Below are 19,798 nucleotides of genomic sequence, written 5' to 3'. Positions count from 1 at the left end.
GTTGAGGCGGTTAATGTCTTGACGGCAGTTGGAGATGAAGAGGTCGAGGGAGGGTAGGAGGCCGGGGGGTTGGTGTCCAGGAGGAGGACTTGTGTTGGAAGCGGGTGAAGGGGTCAGTGGAGGGAGGGTTAGGTTCCCGGTTGAAGAAGTAGGCATGGAGGCGAAGGCAGCGGAAGAACTGCTCTATGTCCAACCGTGACTGGTATTCGTTGATGTGTGGTTGTAGGGGGACAAAGGTGAGGCCCTTGCTTAGGACTGACCGTTCGTCCTCAGTCAGTGGGAGGTCTGGGGGGATGGTGAAGATGTGGCAGGGGTCAGTGTGGCTGTCTCCTCTGGGGTTGATGGCTGTGGAGGTTGTGGGCGGAGCGATGAGGTTGTCGGCCATGGGCGGGGTTCCGTCGGCGTCGGCCATGGGCGGGGTTCCGTCGGCCGTGGGCGGGGTTCCGTCGGCGTTGGCCGTGGGCGGGGTTCCGTCGGCCATGGGCGGGGTTCCGTCGGCGTCGGCCGTGGGCGGGGTTCCATCGGCGTCGGCCGTGGGCGGGGTTCCATCGGCCGTGGGCGGGGTTCCGTCGGCGGTGGGCAGAACGGGATGGGCGGCAGCAGCAGCGGGGAGGGTGGTGTGTGTGGTGTTGTGACTGCAAGTGGAGGCGGTGACGGCAGCAGCAGTCCCAGAAGTGGTGTGCTCGGCGGAGGCGGATGTGACGTCATCGGTGGGGTCTCCGGCCGTGTCCTCATGGTCAATGGCGGCGGGTGCATGGTGGGGGAGGGGCAGGGACAGACTCGGGATTTGGGAGATGCAGGAATCCTCTTGTGGGTGGCAGGAGCCAGTGAGTTGGTTGTACTTACGATTTTTGGTGTCCAGTAAAGCTGAGTGGAACTGGGTGTTCAGTCTGTGGATCCTGCGGAGGATAAAAAACAGCAGGGGTCCTTTGCAGGTCTGGGAGAGGGAGGCTCTGAGCTGGGGCAGGCTGGATTGCAGTGTGTGGAGGTGCCGGCGCATGGCTGCGAGTGTCTGTTTCAGGACTCGCAGGGAGAAACGCTTCTGAAGGGTCTGAATATTCTGGGTGTAGAGGTGGTCACGGTTGGGGCCAAATTGGGAAGGCTTGACTGTAGACTGTAGTCCATTGGGGATGATCCGGTTCCGCAGGCAGGTGCTGAGGAAGGTGATGTTGCTGTGGTACCTGGTTTGCTTCAGGACATGGTCGAGCAGTTTCAAGGCGAAAGAGATTACAAGAGAGTCTCCCCTTCCCCGTCCGCATCCCAAAACCAGCCCAGTTCGTCCCCTCCCCCCACTGCACCACACAACCAGACCAGCTCTTCCCCACCCCCTCCACTGCATCCCAAATCCAGCCCAGCCTGTCTCTGCCTCCTTAACCGGTTCTTCCTCTCACCCATCCCTTCCTCCCACTTCAAGCCGCACCTCCATCTTCTACCTACTAACCTCATCCCACCTCCTTGACCTGTCCGTCTTCCCTGGACTGACCTATCCCCTCCCTACCTCCCCACCTATACTCTCTCCACCTATCTTATTTTCTCTCCATCCTCCCCCCATTCCCCTCTCTGATGAAGGGTCTAGGCCCGAAACGTCAGCTTTTGTGCTCCTGAGATGCTGCTTGGCCTGCTGTGTTCATCCAGCTTCACATTTTATTATCTTGGATTCTCCAGCATCTGCAGTTCCCATTGTCACATATTTGAGACCATTGTTGCTGTTGCTGAACACTGTCATCTGCTGGTCTAGAGTGGTACTGCCAGTGCACTGAATTATAACCATTCAAGTTTGCAGCCCCGAAACATATATTCTGACTGTGACAGTTCTCAGAAAGAACACTGAATTTTGCCACCTCTATGGAAATTGGGTTGCAGGGAACAGCTCAGAAAATATGACTGATTGGTGTCTATCCCACCATCAGAATGTTTTTTTCCAGAGCTGGGATTGGAGCAGAAGAGGCTGCCTTGCTGTCTTTCTGCCCCACAATAAATGTGCAGTATTACAAAGCATGAGGAATCTTTCCACTTTCGAAATCAGACATTAGCTCCCCCAAAGAACACAATGTGAAGGACCACACGATGTGAGCTCAAAGAACTTCCAATGCCACAGTCCAACGTCTGACTGTACAGGTAAACGGTGAGAAAAGAAGCAGCATACAGACAACAGAATGTTGTAACTTCATTGGGTTTCATGGATCTGTTGATAGGAATCAATAGAAACTGTCCTCTAGTAGTATACCTCGAGCCTCCTTTGCAAGTATCTCATCGTGCCTCTCCTGTGAACTTCAGTACCCTTTTATTGTCACATGCACTCCAGGACAGACATACGGGAGTGCAGTGAAAAGGTTTTACAATGGCACCATCTCAAATACAAGAACCTAGGTACAAATCTTGAGAGAGGAGAGGACTAAAAGGAAAAGTAGGAGAGTTACTTCGAGAGTGTCCAAAAAGCTGAGAAGAGATTTGATAGAAATAATGGAGAGAAACCGTTCCCATTGCTGGATGGATAGCGAACAAAAAAGGCTCATATTTTAGGTGGCCGGTGAAAGAAGCAATGGTGAAAAGAGGAAAAAACATCTGATGCAGTGAGTGTTTAGGATTAGGAATATGCTGCCTTCAAATGTGTGAAGGGAAATTCAGTCAAGACATTGAAAAGGAATTGGATGATGATCTGATAAGGAGAAATGTGTAGGGCTATGGGGTAAAGGTAGGGAAATGACTCAAGCTGAATTACTGCTGCAGAGGGCTAGCATGAGCATAGTGGGCTCAACGGTCTCCTTCAATGCTGTAGGCAATTTGTGATTCTTTTAACAGTTTAGCGATCTGTTTAAAATTAACTTCAAATGTTTTGTTGAAGGGCAAAGACTAAAGGTTAATTTACGTAAAGATTAGTAGCCATGATGTGGAAGCGTGGGTGTTGGACTGGAGTGGAAAAGATCAGAAGACAGACAACACCAGGTTATGGTCCAACAGGTTTATTTAAAGTCACAAGCTTTCAAAGCATTGCCCCTTCTTCAGGTGAATTCACCTGATATCTTGTATAAAGATCATTTGTAGACTGCTGCGTACTCTGTTCAACACTTTCCTCACGTAATTGTTTTATTTAAAAGTGAACTACAAGAACAGTTAGAGATAATAGGAACTGCAGATGCTGGAGAATCTAAGATAACAAGGTGTGGAGCTGGATGAACACAGCAGGCCAAGCAGCATGTGAGGAGCAGGAAAGCTGATGTTTCGGGCCCAGGCCCTTCATCAGAAATGGGAGAGGGTAAGAGAGTTCTGAAATAAATAAGGAGAGACGGGGAGGTGGATAGAAGATGGGTAGGGGAGAAGATAGGTGGAGAGGAGACAGACAAGTTAAAGAGGCAGGGATGGAGCCAGTAAGGGTGAGTGTAAGTGGGGAGGTAGGGAGGAGATCGGTCAGTCCAGGGAGGACAGACAGGTCAAGTGGGCGGGATGGGGTTAATAGGCAGGAAATGGGGCTGAGGCTTGAGGTGGGAGGAGGGGATAGAAGAGAGGAAGAACAGGCTAGGGAGGCAGGGACGAGTTGGGCTGGTTTTGGGATGCAGTGGTGGAAGGGAGATTGTGAAGCTTGTGAAATCCACATTGCTACCATTGGGGCTGCAGGGTTTCACAGGTGGAATATGTATTGCTGTTCCTGCAACCTTCAGGTGGCATCATTATAGCACTGCAGGAGGACAGGATGGACATGTCACCTGAGGAGTGGGGGAGGGCATTGAAATGGTTCGCAACTGGGAGGTGCAGTTGTTTATTGCGAACCGAGCGCAGGTGTTCTGCAAAGTGGTCCCCAAACCTCTGCTTGGTTTCCCGATGTCGAGGACAGTTAAATTTCTTTTGCTTCTTGATTGGCTTCATGGACATTTCTGAATAGATTCCATCAATAATCAAGAATCTACAATCATGGTTCTTGCTTCCCAGCCTGAGGCAGGTCTGTTTGGGCACACTGAGGACGGTGCTAAGAATCCCAGGAGTTATAAGAGGTCTCTGTATATCCTTTATGTCCTTATGGAGAAGCACAGTAAGTAGTCTTCCCATGTGTTGTTGTGTGAATAGGAGTCTTCATATCAGCTTATTTTTTTAACCCAATCAGGCATGAAAAATGATTGATGTGAAACCTCATCCCAAGTTATGTAAGTGCTGCTCAGTTTTAAAATTGATTAAATGATATTTTAAGCAGAAGTAAACTATAAATAAATTCAAATAGGAAAGAAATAGATCAAAGGTGTGGAGCATGAGTAATATTTTTTGGTTTATTCAAAATAATACTTTATGTTAGTACTGAATAAAATTGCTAATTTGAGCAGAGTTACTTTTGCAGGCTTGAAATGATGGCAAAACACTGTGGATGCTGGCGATCTGAAGGAAGAACACATCCAGCAGGTGAGGAAACATCTGTGGAGAGAAACAGAGACAATACGCATCTCACTTTTTTTGGTGAAGTCTGAGTTACGTTGGATTTTCGGGAGAGTTTTTGGCGACAAGGTGTAGCAAGCTTTCCCAAGGCTGTGTTAGTGTACTACCGTTTAGCAAACTGTGCAACTTCTTGGCTGAGAATTGCTCAGCAGCAAGGCAAGCTGCCTGGCTTTGTGACTGTGCTAATTCGCACAGCAAGGCAAGGCAGGGATTCTGTGACTGGGTATGTCGGCGCTACCTCAGTGAGATGTAAGAAAGGAAGTGGGTAGCCCTGATATGTAGTCTGGGCCATGAGCTGTTGCCTCTCCCTATGCATACAGTGTCTCCATTGAGCCTTCAGGGCAAGTTGCTGATGTGCCATGCAATGGAGGTCTGTGCTTCCAGAGGGCACTGCCAGTGCACAACAGAAATGCCAAAGATGGCCATGTTGGGATGTCAGATGTCAAATGCCATGGAGGAGGAGTGAGTGCAGCTGGTGTCCCTTGATCATGCCTTAGGGAATGGTTTGTTCGTGGTGGTCACTTGGACCAATTGGGGAGCTGAATCCACCAGGTACTTTTTCTGGTTCCTTGTTGAATTTTCCTGATTTCAGCTTTTCCTGAGCTTGTTTGGTTAGTTGGGTAAGATGGGAGGCTGAATATTAATGAGGCAATTTGTGGCATTAACAAGGAGTTTAATAAGTGGCAATCCCTGTCAGTTGGCATCTCGCCGCTGCCTAATGAGAATTTTGCCACACCGCTTGTGTAAAGTGTAAAAGATGGAGTGAGATGATCCCAACAATCGAGATGGGCTTGGCTGCACATGTCACCTGATTCCCTCACACTAACCACCATATCATTCAGACATGGCACTGTTCTCAGACAACAAGAAGGTTATTGCATGATATGATGAGTTTGGTTGAGATGATTGTGTTGAAGGCAGAGCTGCAGTTAAGAAGTAGAAGCCTGGCATCGGTATCTTTATCATCCAGATGCTCCAGAATTGAGTGTTGGGCCATGGAGATAGCATGTGCTGTGGACCTGTTGCGCTGACAAAAAAATTGCATCGGATTGAGGCATGCTGAGTGAGACACTACAGTTGATCATGTGTGAATCTGGTTTGTTTCAGTCTTACTGCCCTATCGTATTGTAGATTCCTATCCACCTCATCAGTCAGTATCCTCTTGGGGAGAAGACAATGGAGTTTTGGATGTTTTTCTCATTCATTCACAGGGTGTCAGTGTTGCTAACAAGTTCCAAATTTATTTTGTTTAAGAAGGTGGTGACTGTGAGCCATCTCCTTGAGTGGATTCAGCTGGCCGCTTGCACCATGTTATGTACAACCAAACTGCATCTGTGAGCCCATTCCACAGGTACCAGCCATCCTCACCCACATCCAGCATTCCCCACAAATCCCCATCATGGCATATCTTAGGTAGAATTATAAGATGCTTAGGAAGCACAGGTTCATAATGCATGGTTCTCCTGTGATTTGTACTGAAAGGTTGCAGCAGTATTATTTAGCACACAAGACCAAGTTACCTCGCTCACAGATCGGACCAGGCTGCAGCTCAGTGCTGATTGCTTGCTCTGTTTGTGTTCGCTCACTGAGCACCTACGTAAGTATCGGGTGCATCCTTGCATTGTCAGGCCGTGCCACGCTATGCCTGCATGTGAGCATGTTGGTGCTTGAGCCAGTGCCAAAAGCTATCAGTGCTGTCATATTGGTGTGCACTCTAGCACAGACATGCTGCCTTTAAGAAGAAATATTGAGTGATGAGACATCAATCTAACACCTAAAGTAGGTGCCTGCTACCGGCTCAGCAAACACACTGTACCTTTGTTCAACCAAATGGCTTGGTCAGAAACTGGTCCAGGCACTCCTCAATTCAGTCTAGGGGGTAGGTACTGCTTCTTCCCTCAAAGGTTTTGTTATCACAAGCCTGTTACTGAGAAGTAGAAGATGAACTACTCTGCTCAAATGCTTCCCTTCTTCATGATATTTATGTCAGGCCTGTTAAACAAGTTTTCATGGTATTTGAGATAATGGGAACTGCAGATGCTGGAGATTCCAAGATAATAAAATGTGAGGCTGGATGAACACAGCAGGCCAAGCAGCATCTCAGGAGCACAAAAGCTGACGTTTCGGGCCTAGACCCTTCATCAGAGAGGGGGATGGGGAGAGGGAACTAGAATAAATAGGGAGAGAGGGGGAGGCGGACCGAAGATGGAGAGTAAAGAAGATAGGTGGAGAGAGTGTAGGTGGGGAGGTAGGGAGGGGATAGGTCAGTCCAGGGAAGACGGACAGGTCAAGGAGGTGGGATGAGGTTAGTAGGTAGCTGGGGGTGCGGCTTGAAGTGGGAGGAAGGGATGGGTGAGAGGAAGAACCGGTTAGGGAGGCAGAGACAGGTTGGACTGGTTTTGGGATGCAGTGGGTGGGGGGGAAGAGCTGGGCTGGTTGTGTGGTGCAGTGGGGGGAGGGGATGAACTGGGCTGGTTTAGGGATGCAGTAGGGGAAGGGGAGATTTTGAAACTGGTGAAGTCCACATTGATACCATATGGCTGCAGGGTTCCCAGGCGGAATATGAGTTGCTGTTCCTGCAACCTTCGGGTGGCATCATTGTGGCAGTGCAGGAGGCCCATGATGGACATGTCATCAAGAGAATGGGAGGGGGAGTGGAAATGGTTTGCGACTGGGAGGGGCAGTTGTTTGTTGCGAACTGAGCGGAGGTGTTCTGCAAAGCGGTCCCCAAGCCTCCGCTTGGTTTCCCCAATGTAGAGGAAGCCGCACCGGGTACAATGGATGCAGTATACCACATTGGCAGATGTGCAGGTGAACCTCTGCTTAATGTGGAATGTCATCTTGGGGCCTGGGATGGGGGTGAGGGAGGAGGTGTGGGGACAAGTGTAGCATTTCCTGCGGTTGCAGGGGAAGGTGCCGGGTGTGGTGGGGTTGGAGGGCAGTGTGGAGCGAACAAGGGAGTCACGGAGAGAGTGGTCTCTCCGGAAAGCAGACAGGGGAGGGGATGGAAAAATGTCTTGGGTGGTGGGGTCGGATTGTAAATGGCGGAAGTGTCGGAGGATAATGCATTGTATCCGGAGGTTGGTAGGGTGGTGTGTGAGAACGAGGGGGATCCTCTTGGGGCGGTTGTGGCGGGGGCGGGGTGTGAGGGATGTGTCGCGGGAAATGCGGGAGACGCGGTCAAGGGCGTTCTCGATCACCGTGGGGGGAAAGTTGCGGTCCTTGAAGAACTTGGACATCTGGGATGTGCGGGAGTGGAATGTCTTATCGTGGGAGCAGATGCGGCGGAGGCGGAGGAATTGGGAACAGGGGATGGAATTTTTGCAGGAGCGTGGGTGGGAGGAGGTGTATTCTAGGTAGCTGTGGGAGTCAGTGGGCTTGAAATGGACATCAGTTACAAGCTGGTTGCCTGAGATGGAGACTTAGAGGTCCAGGAAGGTGAGGGATGTGCTGGAGATGGCCCAGGTGAACTGAAGGTTGGGGTGGAAGGTGTTGGTGAAGTGGATGAACTGTTCGAGCTCCTCTGGGGAACAAGAGGCGCCGCCGATACAGTCATCAATGTACCCACGGCCGGCGAAACCCCGCCCACGGCCAACGCCAACGAAACCCCGCCCACGGCCGACGGAACCCCGCCCACGGCCGACGACCTCATCGCTCCGCGTCACCAAACCATCATCTCCAACACCATTCACGACCTCATCACCTCAGGGGACCTCCCACCCACAGCCTCCAACCTCATGGTTCCCCAACCCCGCACGGCCCGTTTCTATCTCCTTCCCAAAATCCACAAACCTGCCTGCCCTGGTCGACCCATCGTCTCAGCCTGCTCCTGCCCCACCGAACTCATCTCCACCTATCTGGACTCCATTTTCTCCCCTTTGGTCCAGGAACTCCCCACCTACATCCGTGACACCACCCACGCCCTCCACCTCCTCCAGGACTTCCAATTCCCTGGCCCCCAACACCTCATATTCACCATGGACGTCCAGCCCCTGTACACCTGCATTCCGCATGGAGATGGCCTCAAGGCCCTCCGCTTCTTCCTGTCCCGCAGGCCCGACCAGGCCCCCTCCACCGACACTCTCATCCGCCTAGCTGAACTCGTCCTCAGACTCAACAACTTCTCTTTTTACTCCTCCCACTTCCTACAGACTAAGGGGGTGGCCATGGGCACCCGCATGGGCCCCAGCTATGCCTGCCTCTTTGTAGGTTACGTGGAACAGTCCCTCTTCCGCACCTACACAGGCCCCAAACCCCACCTCTTCCTCCGGTACATTGATGACTGTATCGGCGCCGCCTCTTGCTCCCCAGAGGAGCTCGAACAGTTCATCCACTTCACCAACACCTTCCACCCCAACCTTCAGTTCACCTGGGCCATCTCCAGCACATCCCTCACCTTCCTGGACCTCTCAGTCTCCATCTCAGGCAACCAGCTTGTAACTGATGTCCATTTCAAGCCCACCGACTCCCACAGCTACCTAGAATACACCTCCTCCCACCCACCCTCCTGCAAAAATTCCATCCCCTATTCCCAATTCCTCCGCCTCCGCCGCATCTGCTCCCACGATAAGACATTCCACTCCCGCACATCCCAGATGTCCAAGTTCTTTAAGGACCGCAACTTTCCCCCCACGGTGATCGAGAACGCCCTTGACCGCGTCTCCCGCATTTCCCGCGACACATCCCTCACACCCCGCCCCCGCCACAACCGCCCCAAGAGGATCCCCCTCGTTCTCACACACCACCCTACCAACCTCCGGATACAACGCATTATCCTCCGACACTTCCGCCATTTACAATCCGACCCCACCACCCAAGACATTTTTCCATCCCCTCCCCTGTCTGCTTTCCGGAGAGACCACTCTCCCCGTGACTCCCTTGTTCGCTCCACACTGCCCTCCAACCCCACCACACCCGGCACCTTCCCCTGCAACCGCAGGAAATGCTACACTTGTCCCCACACCTCCTCCCTCACCCCCATCCCAGGCCCCAAGATGACATTCCACATTAAGCAGAGGTTCACCTGCACATCTGCAAATGTGGTATACTGCATCCTCTGTCCCCGGTGCGGCTTCCTCTACATTGGGGAAACCAAGCGGAGGCTTGGGGACCGCTTTGCAGAACACCTCCGCTCAGTTCGCAACAAACAACTGCACCTCCCAGTCGCAAACCATTTCCACTTCCACTCCCCCTCCCATTCTCCTAGCCCATGCCTAACCCACCCAACTGAATATCCCTGGACACTATTGGCAATTTCGCATGACCAATCCACCTAACCTGCATATCTTTGGAGTGTGGGAGGAAAATGGAGCACGCAGAAGAAACCCATGCAGACACGGGGAGAATGTGCAAACTCCTCACAGACAGTCACCTGAGGCTGGGATCAAACCTGGGTCCCCGATCCTGTGAGACAGCAGTGCTAACCACTGAGCCACTGTGCCACCCGCCTTGGTGTATGTGCTTGGCTGAGGAGCCAATAGTGTGAAGCTATCGTCTGTGGGATTATGACTGACCACCTCTAAGTCAGAATCCCATCTAAGTGTAACGATACCCTTGTGCCGCAGATCACTGGCTGGCCTGGGATATCTGACTCCGCTTTCTATATCAGTCTTTGTGTTTCTCGAATTTTCTGTAATTCTTTTCAGGAGCTGACTTATTATAATTCGTTAAGTTCTTATTCCCTCAATAAGCACGAAATCTTGTGCTTCAGCTTGATCCAGTGTCACTTTTGATGATGTATCAGCAGTGGTTTGAGTTTCCCTGGCCACGTAGACTGCAGCGTAATTGTGTTGAACCAACGTGAGTCTGGATACATATTGGCATTTTTATTGTGATATAATGGTGAGGTTTAGTATTTATGCACCTAATATTGTTTGTCATTTGGTTTCTGAGAATTGTAAGCATATTAGTATGTCTGTGTTTTTAAGAGTAAACAATTCCCGTTCAAAACCCTACAAACCACATCATCCCAAGGGAGAGGAATTTATCCAGGGTTCTGAGGGAATTGGCCAGAGGGCTTAGGGGATTATTTTTCAGATTCTGATTGTCTATTTCAGTCTGTGCTGGGAACATGTTGGAGGGTGAAGCATGTATCAAGCTCTGGGGTGCTGACATGTCTTTCGCTGTGTAACACTTGCTAAGCAGCATCCAAAGGAAGGGGGTTGAAAGCAATAAAATTGTCTGAAAATAGGAAGATTTTATCAATGGCGGGCCAGGTTGCTGGCATGTAGTTGTTTGAAAAGAAGTGAGGATCTTGAAGTTCTTCTTTAAAAGGGGAAGAAAATGAATTGGAGCTGCATCTGGAATTGAATTGCACTGGAAGCATCAAAATCAGGAGCATGATAATAGTTAAAAAAATGTATCCACCCTTCCAGCAGAGGAATTGAAATTTAATTACTTCCAACTCAAAGACTTGACAAAGAAAAGGGTCTTCCTCCCTTGTAAATGAGATGGACTGGATCCTGCTAGAGATTGCGGAGGCAATGGCCAGGTAGTATTATCATGAGAGTGTTAATTCAGAGACCTAGGTAATGTCCTGAGGACCTGGGTTTGAATCTAGTTCGGGATGGGCAATAAATGCTGCCCAGCCAGCGATACCCTCATCCCCAAATGAATAAAGAACAAAGAAAATTAAGCGCTTGATGTTCTTAGAATTGTATTAGTGTCTGTAAGCTGCCCTGAAGTGTATTTAATCCATTACAAAGCTGTTGTCTTTGTCGAATGTATCAGAGTGCTGGAGTTATTTCTACTGTGTGCTTAAAAGCCTTTGAATCTTGGTTATAGACTAGGTACATTCCAAGCACTCATTCTTCTCATGTCAGCCAGGACTTCTTGATTGGGTCATATTAACAGACCCAATCAGAGAACTCATATTCAATGAGGTCCACCTGGGTAATTTTGTTACAATGACTGCATCCCTCGCTGTCTGAAGCCATGGACATAGGCTGGCCCTTGTTCTCGAAGAGTCTCCAGAGGCATTTTTGCAGAGGGCCAAGTTCTTCCGACTCAGTGTCCAACAAAGGGCTCACCTTGTGCGCCAGCAGGGACTTGGTGAAATTCCATTCTCACTTCTTTCAGTGCAAAGACATCAAGGCAGCTACTTCCATTTGTCGACCTCTAATCAGAGGCCTCGACAACGTGAGGGTGAATCCATGGGTTCTGACAGTATTTTCCAAAGATTCCCATGGGCTGGACATGTTTTGCTCCCGCACTGCTTGTTGATTCATGGCTTTTATGTGGTCCACCTGCTTATTCAGGACCATTACACCATCCTGAACCTAATACACTCCTGTTCTAGTCCTCGCTTAGACCATGCTTCTTACCGATGTGGGGCTATTTACATGATTCTTACAACAAACTTCATCCCCTGTATCAAACTGTCACTCACTGGGCAGAATCTTGAATGCAGCTGTGGAGTTCCTGATGCCATTTCACCCTCCCTGCTCATGTCCAAGAAGATCAAACTCTACCTGGTACAGAGTCTTTTGTCCGTTAGCCGCTCTGCCAGTGCTATCCCCTGTACTTGCATGTCGGGATGGGGTAGGGGGTGTCACATTGGTTCTACAATCAAACAGGAACTGGGACACTTTGGTATCTAGTGAGGCAGTGGGCTGTTTCTTCAAGCCAGCCTTCAAAATTTGGACTGCGTTTTCTACCAGGCCATTGCCTGATGCATAGCATGAAGCTGTCCATATATGTTGAATCCCACACAATTTTAAGAAATAACCAAATTCCCTGCTGGTAAAAAAAATGGCTAGATATCTTTAACCAATGCTTCCAGGACTCTCTGTGTTGCAAACAATGCGCGTAGGTTTTCTATCGTCATCCCAGTGTTTGATGAATGGACTCTATGAACCTCCAACCACTTTCAGTGGATGCCTGTCATGACTATGAAGCCTGAACCCATGAAAGGACTCACAGAGTTGATGTGTACGTAAGACCAAAGTTTACCTGGCCATTCGCACTGATCTGGGGCAGGTGCTGCTGGTGTTTTCCTTGTTGACACTGTGGACACTGGCCCACTGCTGTGTCCAAACCTGGCCACCAGACATAGCTTCTCACCAGCATCTCCTGGATGGCCCTGGTGAAGCTCACTTACTTATATGACCACAACTGCTGCTTTGGACAATCATTCTTGCTCTCTGTAAGAATATGCCATCCTATACCATGAGGAGTTGCGCTTTCCACATCCAAAAAGGTTCAGTTCTAGTTGTGCCCACCCTTTAGTTTCCCCCATCAATACCAGTTGTTTCAGTTTTTGGAAAAGACTGGAATTTCCTCCATCCAAAGTGCGGTATTTTCAGCCATGACTGGGAATATGTCCAGAAAATGTCAGGTCATTTCAGACTCTTTCATTAGGGGGTACCACCAGTGGAATGTCTGCCAGTGAGAGGCAGTTGAATGCATCTGTATTCGCCACCCAGCCTCCGGACGGTGTTCCATCTTGTAATTGTAAACACTGCGCATCAGAGCCCATCACTGTCTTGTTCTCTTTAAGAAGACCAAGTAGGGGTTTGAGGTCTGTGATCATCACAACTTACAATCCATAAAGCTATTGGTGGAATTTCCTGGCTCCAAATATGACCGCCCATCCTTCTTTTTCTATCTGGGTGTATTTACACTCTGCATTAGCCAATATCCTGGATGCATAAACTGTTGGGTGTTCCTGTCCATTGAACCGACTGTGAGCTTGCACTAACCCAGTGCAAAATGGGGAAGCATCACATGCGGATAGAAGATCTTTCTATTATAGTTTATTATAGGATTATAGTGTGCCAACACCTGAGAAGCTGATAGCTGCTACTTTTCTTCATGGAGAGCAAAGGCTTGTGTCTGAGACAGTTTCCAAGGCTAACCTTTTTTTAGGAGTTGATGCAAAGGTGCCAGGATGGACATGAAGTTACGTATGAACTTTTCATGATAATTTACCAGCGCAAAAATTACCTGAGCTCCTGGACAGACGTGGGAGCCAGGTACGTTTGATTGCACTCATTTCATCTTCCAATGGGTATAACTCAGTCTTGTCAACAGTGTACCTCAAATAGGTCACTTGGTGCACCTGGATCACACAATTTTCCCTTCTTAGGAATATGCCTGCCTTCGAAAATCACCTTAGGACTAACCAAGTCTCTAAGACTTCCTTTCAGTTTTTCTTGTTTTGAGGACGCCATGGTCAGAGATGGCAACCTGGGGTAGACCTTGCGAAATGTTCTGCAATGTCCACTGAAAAATTGCACAGGCTAACGATAGCCCGAAAGGCATGTGGTACAAGCCTTTACAGGTATCAAGCGTAGCATGTTTTTGGGAATCCTGTTTGAAATGTAATTGTAAGTAACCAAGGCCGAGGCTTGGCATTATTTTGGCATTTTGCTGTAGGCTGTCCAAGAATCACACTTATCTGGATATGTCCTCAGTGATGCTATGCAAATTGCCTGCACTCAAATGATATTCCCAACATCAGTTGGATTGGCCAGCGGGTCCACTTCCATCACAATCGCTTGCAACTCACGTGCTCCACTTGCCACATTTTTCCAGTGAGAAAGCCGGTTGTAGCGCCTGTTTGAGATGCAGCTCAGCTTTAGCTGGCAGGCGGTTTTGCACAGTTACATCATTAATCCCAATCACCAGATGGTCACCAAGCATTTTGTTAATGGGTGAAGCAGATTGAGAGGCTTCTGCCATCATCATAACCTAGGTCAGAAAATCCCAATACAGATTGCCATCGTTCTTGAATTTGTGAGTAAAAGTGATATTGTCTCAGAACGACAGGAGGCTTGAGGTTTTAATATTCTGGAACAATGTCAGTCAATTATTCAATTCAAAATTTTAGTTTTAGTATTTGGTGCCTCAGGGAAAGTAAGGCTCCTAATGAGAGAAAATGCTGCCACTCCACAGGTTGTCAGGAGAACTACCCACTGTTTCTCATCTGCCACAATGCCATTTGGGGCAGAACAGTGGCTCAGTGGTTAGCACTGCTGCTTCACACCAAGAGGAACAAGCGTTCAATCGCAGCCCCAGGCAACTGTCTTTGTGGTGTTTGCATGTTCTCCCTATGTCTGCGGGGTTTCCCCTCCCAGTCTAAAGGTGTGCAGGTTAGGTGGATTAGCCATGCTAAATTGCCCATTAGGTCCAGGGATGTGTACATTAAGTGCTTTAGCCATGGGAAGTCAAGGGTCGCAGGGATAGGAGGGTGAGTCTGTGTGGACTTGGGCCAAATGGCCTATTTCCACACTGCATGGATTCTATGATTCAATAATTTGCTCAGAAAAACTGCATCCTTTCTACACAATGGGTATTGGTCTCCACGCAGTGTTGAATTAGTCAAGATGCCTAGCAAAACACATAATATAAGAAATATTTAACCCCAGCTCAAAGATTGCTGTTGCATGAGAATTTCTTCAGGATTCTTGTCATCACTAAAATAACTCCACAGAGGCCAGTATCCCATTATCAAGTCAGCCTTTATTTACAAGTGCACAGTACTTGACACTGGACCAGCTTCCTCGGAGCCAGCTCTCAGAATGAGCAGAACCTCTGATACTTCTATTTTTATTTGTCAGCCTGGGCTCCCTGATTGGACCAGATCAACAGCCCCAACACAAGGAAATTCATATTCTATGAGGTCCAGCTGCTGACCTCGATCCAATCATGACAGTTTGAAAGTAGTTGTGTGTCAGTTCATACTCTTGCTATGAAACAAATTGGCTTATTCTGCTGAAATTCTGGACCTGGATGAATTCTGCACCTGATTGTGTTGAAGATGCATTTACAGCAACCACCAAGAGAAACCTGGAATTGAAATGAGCTGGCATACCTGAAATACAGTAGTTTATATTTTAGCTTCCAAAATGTCAGGTTCCATGTTTGCTCCAAATATCCAAGCTACTGTTGACCTTTTGTCAAAAGTGTCTGAAAGGTTATAGGATTGTAACCAAATTCAACATGCACTCCCCTAGCTGGTTAGTCATTGCTAACAACTCGGGCATACCATTGACACTCTTCGATTGTCTCCATTTTCTGAGAGAATGCTATGATTCCTTTGTCTGGAATGAACACAAACCAAACACACTCAGTTTCAGACTTTCACACTGCCCAAAAACATGAAAGTCATTCCATGATGTTCTGACCCATTTAAAGAATTTTGTACAGCTCTGTGCAAAGCACTCAGGCAGACTGTACTGATATCCCTTGATCGGGATAGAGCACAGACTCAACAGAACAATACCAAGGCTGGAAGGAATAAAGTAAAAGGTTAATTTGGCTTTTTTCTATTGAATAGGCAGCTAAAGGATAAACTAATTGAGGAATTTAAGACGATTAAAATAGATGACAGGTTAGGTAGAGAGAAAACTATTTTATCTGCCGGGGGATTCCAGTACAAAGGGGGAAATTTCAAAATTCGCTCCTGGTCATGTCAGAAGCATTGCCTAACACAAAGGTTACTGAATATCTGGAACTCTCACACGCAAAGTATCCTTGAGGCTGGTACTGAATGGAAAATGGTGACGAGAAATTTGCTTTGAGTGACATACCACTGAACTCATTACTCGGTGCTCTGCAATTTGTGGATTGGAACAAATGCCGCACTCAGGGTCAGAGATGATTCAACGCTCTTTATTAAAAACAAGCAGTTCAAACTTATATTCTCCTTCTCGAAGTTTTGGTCCCAATCTAAAACTCTCAAACCTACTGTTGCAATTCCCTAAGCCTCTTTCTTTCTCATTCAAGACTCAAAGTGTCTTTAACTTGTTCTTTCTCTCTCAATCAGCAAGGAGCATAATAAAAAATTCTGAAAAATGCAAAATTCTAAAAGGATTAAGTGCACTGGTTTCAAAAACATTCTCAGTCTTATCGAGTTGGCATCACTCATAACCTCATCATTATCTACAGAAAAGGATTTCTGATCACAAATTATCACAGATAAACAAGCGAGTGGTAAAATACAACATAACAGCTTGAGCTCTGTGAACCCTTCAGCCTTGACAATGGGCATGACGAAGACGGTTGCCAATGACATCAAATTTGACCATATATTTGAAAGTGAAGAAGGTTGCCCGAGATTGCAGGAAGATAACAATGTGCTGATCAGCTACGCAGTGATGGAATACAATCCAGAAAAGTGTGATTCATTTGTGGAGGCCAAGCAAGACAAAGAAATACAGAATGATTGGGTGGATACTGAGAGGTGTGGAGGAAGGAGGGAGTCTTGAGATAAATGTCCAAAGCTCCCTGAAGGTAACAGGGCAAATCGATAAGGTAGTTGGGAAGGCATATGCAATGCTTTTCTTTATTAGTCAAAACACAGAATGTAACACAGCAAGTAGAATGTGCTGGAGCTCTATGAAACATTAGTTATGCTACAAGTTGGAGTATTGTGTGCAGTTCTGGTCACTCAATTCCAGAAAGGATGTAATGTTATAAAAGAGGGTACAGAGGAGATTTACAGAGGAATCATGTCAGGACTGGGAAAAAGCAGCTATGGTGAGAGGTTGGATTTTTTGGTGTTGTTAAGTGGCCAGCGACGAGGGGCCATTAATGTAAAAGGATTAGTAGAAGGAATGGAGAGGAGAGGAGAAGTCAAAGATCAAAGGAGTCGGGAATCCCCCTTCTACAAAGAGGAGAGCAGGCAGGTACTCCCAATCTCATTGGGACTGATGGGTTGAGTGGTCTCCTTCTGTGCCCTTACTATTTCAGCAGTTTCTGAATATTCTGAAGATCTCAACAAGAGGAAGGTGCATGGGGGGAGAGAGCAATGGAGTGGCAGTTCTTTGAGTAAACTTTAGCTGGGCAAATAGGGACATGATGACTGAACGGTCTTCTTCAGTACTGTAAAGATTCAGCACTGGAATCTTATGGACCCTGAAAAAAGTTGGCTGTGGCAAGAAATTGAATAGAATTCATGTGAGAAGACCAGTGAGGTCTTTCTCAACATCCAACACATTGAATTTTTCAAATAAATTCTGGACATTGAGAAGAGATTCTAAACGTCTACAGTGAGCACCCCTTAGGAAGGGAGATTGTTGCATGTTCTTGACCTCATGTCTCATCAATATTTAGCTTTCTATTGTACCACCCACTATGAACAAAGCAGGCGTCAACAATTCTTGTCTTACAAGTAAAGCGAGCAACCCTGTGAATCGCCATGAACTTCAAAGGACAAAGGCTCCTAAAATGCCAGGCTTTAGAGCCGTCATGGTGCATATCCGATCCACTTTCAGGACCTGTAATTCAACATTGCACCATATGACACACCAGCAGCTACAACAAGGACACTGTGCACTCAGTGATAGGCACTCAGTTCATAGGGTGAACAAGTTTGCATCTCAGTCTTGTTCATTTACTAGTTTACCGTCCTCTCTAATTTGAGTCCACCTGGAAGTTCACAGCATCATTGCCTTGCTTTGCCTTTTTGTCCTGATGGTGTCAAGCTTCTTGATGATTGAATGAACAAGGACTGCTTCAATATCAGAGGAATCACAAATAGTGCTGAACATTGCTCAATCAGTGAACATCCCCATTTCTTACCTGATCATCGAGGGGAGGTGATAAATGAAACAGTTGAAGTTGCTTAGGCCTAGGACAGCACCCCGAGGAAGTCCTGCAGAGCTATCCTATAGCTGAAACGACTAATCTCCAACAAAGTTGACCATTTTCCTGTGATTCCAACCATTGAGGATTTTTCCCCAAGACCCATTGATTCCCATTTTGCTCGGGATCCTTGATGCCACACTTAATCAAATGAAGACTTGATGTCAAGGGCTGTCATTCTCACCTCACTGCTGGAACTCAGTTCTTTCATCCATGTTTGAACAAATGCTGTAATGAGGTCAGGAGCTGAGTGGCCCTGGTGAAACCCAAACTGGGCGTCACTGAGCTGGGTATTGCTGAGCTGCTTGATCGCGCTGTTACTGACACCTTCCACCACTTTACTGATGGTTGAGACTAGACTGATGGGGTGGTAATTGGCTGGCTTGGATTTGTCGTTTTTTTTTATGTACTGGACATACCTGAGCTTGGTGCGGGAAGTGGCAAGTTCTGGAACGGAAACCTTCAGTGTTATTGTCAGGGCCAATGTTGTCAGGCCCTGTAGCCTTTGCAATATCCAGTGCCTCCAACCATTTTGTTGATATCATATGGAGTGAACTGAGTTGGCTGAAGACTGGTATATATAATGCTGGGGACCTCTAGAGGAGGCCAAGTTGGAACAACCGCACACCGCTTCTGGCCGAAGGTCACTGCGAATATTTCAGCCTTTTCTCTTGCACTGATGTGCTCGGCTCGCCCATCATTGAGGATGGGGATATTTGTGGAGCCTCCTCCTGTAGTGAGTTGTTTAATTGTCCATCACTTTTCGTGACTGGATGTGGCAGGACTGCAGAGTTTAGATCTGATCCTTTAGTTGTGGGATCACTTAGCTCTACCTATCACTTGCTGCTTATGCTGTTTGGTGTGCAAGTCGTCCTGGTTGGTAGCATCAACAGGTTGACACGTCATCTTTTGGACTGCCTGGTCCTTCTTCTGGCATGCCCTCCTGCACTCTCCATTGAAGTAGGGTTATTCCTGTGGCTTGATGGTATTGGGTGACTGGGGGATATGCCAGGGCATGGCGTTACAGGTCATGCTGGAGTACAATTCTGCTACTGTTGATGGCTCACAGCGCCTCATGGATGTAAAGTCGTGAGTTGCCAGATGGGATTTCGTCTTCTCAAGGACTGTGCGGTGGTCATCCTTACCAATGTTGTCATGGATATATGCAGCTACAGCTGGCAGATTGGAAAAGATGAGGTCAAGTATATTTTGTCCTTCTGTTGGTTTCTCACCAGCTGCTGAAGATGCAGTATCGCAGCTATGTCCTTTATGACTCAACCAGCTTGATCGGTTGATGAGCCCGTCTAGGTGGTAGACATTGAAGGCCCCCACCCAGAGAACATTTTGTTCCCTTGCCATCCTCAGTCCTTCCTCCAAGTGTTGTTCAACGTGGACAAGCACCAATTCATCAGCTAAGTGTACATGGTGTCAGCAGGTAGTTTGCTTGCCCACATTAACCTGAAGCCATGAGACTTCATGAGACTGGAGTCAATCTTGAGGATTCCCAGAGCAACACCTTCCCAACTGTATACCAATTTTCAAATAAATCTGCTGAGTTTTGTGTTTTTGAATTCAATAATGACCATGAACAAGATCAGTCCAAGAATCATCACAGCAAGCCAGGTGAACAAAGTCATCAGAACTACCTTCCCAGCCTTTCCCTCTGTCCGTAACGCCCATGTTTTTGTTGCGTCTGTCTGTATCAGTGATCAGAATGGGAGACCACAAGGGGTTAGTGTTTTAACAAGAAGAGTTGTAGGCTGACATTTCACAATTGCTTTTCTGCAGC

General features: G+C 47.7%; 1 protein-coding gene across 2 annotated transcripts in view; it reads left to right on the top strand.

The window, feature by feature from the left end:
- The first annotated feature begins 690 nt into the window (after positions 1–690).
- LOC132210976 (C-type lectin Cal-like) overlaps positions 691–19,798 on the top strand; it is a 42,811-nt gene continuing 23,703 nt past the window's right edge. The window contains exons 1-2 of one of the 2 annotated variants that reach the window (XM_059654787.1): positions 691–710; positions 4,328–4,389. The gene's annotated coding sequence lies outside the window, so the exon portion shown is untranslated. Of the gene's footprint in view, positions 711–3,540; positions 4,390–19,798 lie in introns of those variants that run through there. The other variant, XM_059654786.1, reaches the window with a different exon arrangement.

Source organism: Stegostoma tigrinum, chromosome 25 (genome assembly GCF_030684315.1).
Source record: "Stegostoma tigrinum isolate sSteTig4 chromosome 25, sSteTig4.hap1, whole genome shotgun sequence".
Classification (NCBI taxonomy): Eukaryota; Metazoa; Chordata; class Chondrichthyes; order Orectolobiformes; family Stegostomatidae; genus Stegostoma; species Stegostoma tigrinum.
The sequence above is the reverse complement of the archived record's forward strand: the minus strand, read 5'-3'. Positions and strand labels throughout refer to the sequence as shown.